Source organism: Varroa jacobsoni, unplaced genomic scaffold, assembly GCF_002532875.2.
Source record: "Varroa jacobsoni isolate VJ856 unplaced genomic scaffold, vjacob_1.0 scaffold_61, whole genome shotgun sequence".
Classification (NCBI taxonomy): Eukaryota; Metazoa; Arthropoda; class Arachnida; order Mesostigmata; family Varroidae; genus Varroa; species Varroa jacobsoni.
Genome location: NW_019212963.1, coordinates 22,391 through 28,810, shown reverse-complemented (window position 1 = coordinate 28,810; position 6,420 = coordinate 22,391).

Here is a 6,420-nt window from a genome sequence, read left to right as displayed (position 1 = left end):
ATTGCTTGATACACGTTTATACAGCGGGCTCGTATTTAGTCTGTTAGGAATCCAACACGTGCTTTTATATCGGCCAACTAGCCTTGCACCCGTCTGTTTGTGTAGTGTTTTAGGGCCATTTCGCTATAGTTTACGCTAATACACTTATTTGTGATTATTTTATTACGAACGCATGGCCTCCTCTTCAATGGATATTACGTTCATTTTACTCGGAACTTGACTTTTATTAACAATAGAGAGACTTGTACCGCGGGAAGGTTGGCGGTAATTGTCATGTTTCAGCCAAACAAGTACACGGTACATTTTACTGTTCCAATGTTCTATCGATGGCCTGAAGGAACTAAGCCTATTTGTCGTATTCTAGTCATACTGACACGACTATGATAGTTCAAGCTGACAACGATTCCAAGCTCATAGTTTCTTATGACAATCCAAATCTGCGTTCACTGCTCTGGTACGGTATACTAGCAGTAACTAGATCCCCGTTTTTAGGCCATTTTTAACAAAGAAAACATAAAATGTGATAAACATAACGCGTTGTTGAGCAGGACAAGATGTGGTAAAGACATATGAATCATATATAGACAAACTGATAAAATCTATAGAACTAATAATGATTATAAAATAAAAATATTCAGCGCACTATTCTATTTACCAGAAAGCTTGATTAGGTAGAGTGAAATTCTATTTTCATTTTAGTTTATCTCTTGGTAGGTCCGATAAACTTTTTTACATTTCCACTATCTTGTTATATCTAACGTTTTGTTGGGTCAGATAAAATATTTACAGGTGAAACACAATGGTATCTAGTGTTAACTTTGGTCAGATTGTAAGGCGTTAGTTAGGGTATACCTTACGTCTAAGCTAAGTAGATTTATTTATTTAAGTAGTAAAATTTAGATCTAGCTCATTTAACTCAAGGTTTGTAACTTTCGCAAATTCCAGGACAGTTGCGGAACTTGCCACCTATATGAAGGGACCCTATAGCTGGTCCGCATCTGAAACAATTCTACCATTTAGGCGCGGAAAGATTTCTCTCAATTCATTTAGTTAGGTGGCCAAATCATTGCTCTATACAATTACCACTTCAATTGAGACTGGGTGAGTTTGGGTGAGAATAAGTACGGACGGAATCGCGGATTCGCGTACATCGTCAGTTTATTGCTATTGCGTTCTTCTATGCAGTACAGACATGAATATCTCGACGACACGATCACATGTGCCAGTGACTCAATGTTAATAGTCCATATATGTTAAACAAATGGGGTCATAATTAGAAGCACGAGTGAGACAACCTAGAGCTAGCGTTCGCCGCACAAACGCAGCTTGTCTTATGGGCAACTGTCGATATATATGAGTATTACCATATTATCGGCGTAAAGAAGAATTTCGTTGGCTCCAATTACGCCTATCACTAGGCAGAAACACAAGAACCTTCATAAACTAAACACAGAATCATGTTTGATTCAATGTTGTGTCGTTTATAGCTTTCGGATTGCTCAAGGAACTTGCCGTATACAGGTTTCCTATAATATATTTCTGTGTTGTTTTGATAATTAGTAGCTATTCGATACGAAACTATAGCTTGCATAATGCCGCGTTGTGTTTTTATGTCGTACTTTTTTCCTGCACGATACAGCGGGCACTTTTTCTGCAACTGCATAGAGAAGTGGAAAAACATTGGCTATGCAGCGCTCAAAAAGTCATTTTCAGTCTTACAATTTATGACATCGAAAAACTATCATAAAGAAAATGTTCGCTTTGCCCCTCCAGTTGACTTTGGCACATTGGTCATTTCAGTGCCCTAACTCAATTGACAGTGTCCTAAAGCGTTCCGTCTGATCACAGTACGTACAACAACAATAATAATAACAACGACACTAAGACCAGTAAGTAACGAGCACAGCTGGTCAGAAAATCTGCAAGGGTCACATTTGGCGAATTTGAAGACACCTGTCCCCTAAGCGAACGATCGTTCCCTTTGGCACTGAAACAGTTACCAATAGGCGATATGGCAATGAAGTTATTAAATTTGGCTCCGACCGTCCGCATCTTGTGAGTACGATCTTTCAGATAAAGTAAGTAAAATTTCGTTACCTCTGTAACTATAGACGCAAACGTGTCGAAACTTGTCGACAGTTATACGACAGCCAATAGACGTCAACGCTACACAGTAAGCGTCGTTCTAATAATCAGGAGCATTCTTAGCAATGAAAACGTGTAGCGCCCTTTGATACGCGACATTATTCTGCATCGATGCATTGTTTACCGATGTTTTGGCCGATGGTTCGCCGCGTCGTGTGGACAAACGTACGATCTGTACATTAAGCTACACAAACTGGTATCGTTCCAATTTGATTACTATGCTATATATCTATCAAGTATCCACGAGGTGTGGATAATGTGTTAAGAAAGCTTTTCTACAAAGATGAATTTATACTATAAAATTACGGTACGAAAATCAATTGAGATGATAGAAGAGATCAAGGTCGTAAAGCAATTTGCTCGAGCTGAAATGGTCATACTAAATAGTGAAATTGACTCGAATGATGGGAAATGAAAGGTGGTATTTGTCTGTCTGAGTGCAACGAACCCAAGGGAGAGCTTGTAGCAAAATGAAGAACCACGGGACATTTTTACGACGTATAGAGACGTATTCGCTTACACTTTTATATATATATATATATATATACACGATAAGAGGGGAAGGATATCCCACTATTTAGTGTTACACTAACGACCTGATGCGTAGGGACTTAATACGGCCAATCTGGACAGATCGAATAGGGAAAGGAACCCATATATCCGTTATCTTCCCTATAGCGTGGATCTGTGCTGTAATATTAAAATATTTCTGTGCCCAACATGTGTTTATGAACGTAAGCTATTTTTGTAGCGACCTTTGCCTCAAGTAATGTGTTGTCCACTGGGCGCAAAATGTAACCCAATGCACCCTGGGCTCTGACGAAATTCTTAGGTCTCTTCATTTCGTGCTGCCAGTGCAAGCGATGCACATTCTCCGTAGACGCTTTCCACAAAGCCAATTATGTGGTACGGGCGTCCTTTCATGCAGCTACAGTTATAAAGTGTACATTACCTTATAGCAAGGTACATTTCAATTTGAATTCGATAATAGTTGTAGTAGACTACAGATATATAGTACTTCTGTCAAAATCAATTCCTATATACAGATTGGAAAAGGTAAACTTCTGTTATAGTTTCATGAACTAATTTTACGAGTTACGAGAACCTTTTTCATTGCATCGGATCGAAGCTGTCCTGGCCGCTAATTCGAAAAGAAGGTTGACTACATATACAAAGAACGAACAAGTGTTACCCATACGCGGCCTGAGTTTGTTGGCCTTTGGCCAATAATTTTATTGCTCAAGTGTACGGAAAACAAATATCACAGCCTTTGCGCATATGGGTCGACTAACTTCCAAACTTCTCTCATACGTAAAGATGAAACCTACGCCGTCTTCGACAACTGCCTAGCACTTCTACATATTTTCATGTCTTTCAAGTACGCTAAAGATCGCTCTTCTACCCATACTTAACCTCCTCGTCTATGAAATAGTTCGTTGATGACTAGGCTATCTATGGGTCGCGGCCCTACGCAGTATGATTGGTAATTGTGAAAAGCCCAGACGATAAAAACTGACAAATGTTTACCAACCGTGTGTGGGGAAAGGGCCTTACCGATGGTATTGGGTTTGGCTTGTTTTGGCTACCGACTAGTTGATACTGTCACTATTACCATCAGTCACGAACCGTACTTTCGAGTTGCGTTTGGTCCTGTCAGTCGTATCTTCTTTATGAATAGGGATAATATAATATTTTAAATTAAAATATATTGGGCTTATTCTGCTTACCTATAACATATCAATATCTGAAAGATGATTTCCCATAACCAGCTGCAGCGTGCTCATCAAGCCCAAAATAACTTGATATTGCTAAAAATGTTCCCAAAAAGTATACTTTCTAATAAAAATACTTTATGATTAGCAAATATATCTTTCCAAATTAAACAATGACGCTTTAAATTTGAGTCACCCTAAAACGTTAATCTTAAACATAGATTTCGAATAAATTTTGCAGAGCATGATAAATCAAGAGTATTCCCGTTTAATCCTCCGTTTCGGTCCTATCGTCTTTTGAGAATACAAGGTATACGGAGATATAAGAGCGTTTTTTTGTTTGGTTAAAGTACCTGCGCAAGAAGTCAAGCACTAGTTTGTTATGCTCACTTGCACCGGAGAGTGAGAGGGCACATATTAGAGTGATGTGACTACTTTTTGGCCGGAGTTTCGTTTGCGGATTAACACATAAGACTTTTCAATTAGTCAATGTTTATCATTGTGGGTTTGATTCGTTTCCAAAATGGCTTTGAAAGCCGGCGTACATGTGGGATACGAATGCCCTTGATAAGCTGCATTGCTTTTTACTGCCTTGATTTGTTTAGCAACTTTAAATTTCGATGAAACTATTCAGACTTTCAGGATTTTTTTCAGGCCACTGTGCCTGACGGATCTATTTGTAGAAGGAGATCGACACATATATAAGCAGGTTGCTATTATCGGGTTCAATGAAATGCCAAGTTAGCCTATGTGGAACGTTTTTTCTCTCCTGAACTTCGGAGGTCCGGTTGCCGGTTCATGTCTATGCTTCCTATAATTTTAAAGCAAAAAACGATACTCATGCTCGCAAAAGGTTGAAACAGATTTTTTGATGTAGCCGATCGGGTGATCAGCTTTAATTGATAGTTATTGTATACTAGCTGATCTAAAAATGACAAACTTAATTTTCAGTTATTTTTTATCAATTTTTGTTTGTTTGTTTTTTATATTGGGACGTTAGGGTACGCTGGCTCACTTTTCAACATAGTTCTCTGTTTATAGCCGGTTGTCGCATATTTCTCTTTACAGAAGCTTAACATTTATAAGGATTTTCGAATGAATTCCGTATATAGTACCCTATGACTTTTGCAAAATCGCCTTTATATTCGTTTACTAAACATCTAAAAAAAAATCAGCGTATCCTTCATGATGCATCCCATCTTGCACCAGTGGGGAGAAAAGTTGAATAGTATAAATAAATATGCCAATATCTGCTGCTTAGATAAACTCGCTTTACATGAGATATACAAGAATATTTCTTTTTTCTTTTTCAAATATTATGCTGCAAAGCTGATGGATGTATGGGAGCAACTGGATAATTCTATTCGATGGGCTACACACTTGCGATAGTTATGAGTTCTCTCAACTGATCAGAACTCGTCGATGCTATTAGATGGGGAGATACATTACAGTACATAGCCAAGCGTTCGTAAAATTAAAATAAAGCGTATCTTTGAAGTTCTGAACATTAATTTTCCGCTACATCTCACCTCTCTACTTGGCTGATGCGGACCAAATTAATCTTTACGTACTTAGATAATCTTAGGTAATTTATAAATCTAAGTTGCACTGTACTAGAAGATCAGTCAGCACTCAATGCAACCCGGTCTCTAAGTTACGAAATAGATTTGACTTCGATAACTGGTGGACCTAGACGTGGCAAAAAAACAACACCTCCAGTCGTATTTCCCATTGAAAAATCCCCACAATTTTTTCGCTAGTAGTATTTAATTCATTAGAATCTCGCAGCGCTATTTGAAAGATGTTATTATTCTATTAGAACGAGAGAAGTTGGGTGTTTCTAGTTAACCTTGTTAGCTCGTCACGACCGAGTCGTGCAGCGAATTTTTAAGTCATATATGATTCATCTATGATCACGACCACAAACGTATTCTGCGCCAATAGCAGCTCGTTCGTGATGTCGATCAAACAGATTATCTATCGTAGAGATCATTGTGAGTGGCTTTACAGACTGATCTGGAGCAACTACAAACAAGATCACAAACACCTATATTTGTCTGCGTTTCTTCCCATTCGATCGTTCAGGATTGTTAGATTTTTTAGGGCTTGAACTAGGACTTCATTTTAGTCGATAACACTCAGTTTCTAAGATGGCAGAAAGAGATCTTAAGATTAGTGAAGCACACTGCACATCGTTTATATTACCATTCACTGTTATGCCAAAGCAGGACATAAGGCATAATAGCATAGTAAATATTTGTGCTGATACCGGTATTAAGGTAAAACGATTGATTTCATACTTTAACTTAAAACGAGGCTAGTTTGCTGTTTCTCACCGATACGAATCTGATTCCCTTGACTATCCTAGCGAGAGGCTAGTAATTAAGATGGCCGATTCGGTATTGGAGGCCACGTGTCGCAGCGGCGTTAGGAAACTTCCATCTTGGGGGTAAAGGCCTCTTCTCTGACCGTCTTTCCAACTAGAGTTCTAAATTGCAATGTAATGATGAACATTCTTCATGAGTAGTGCTATGTGTGGGTGTTAACGTGTTTATTTTGCGTT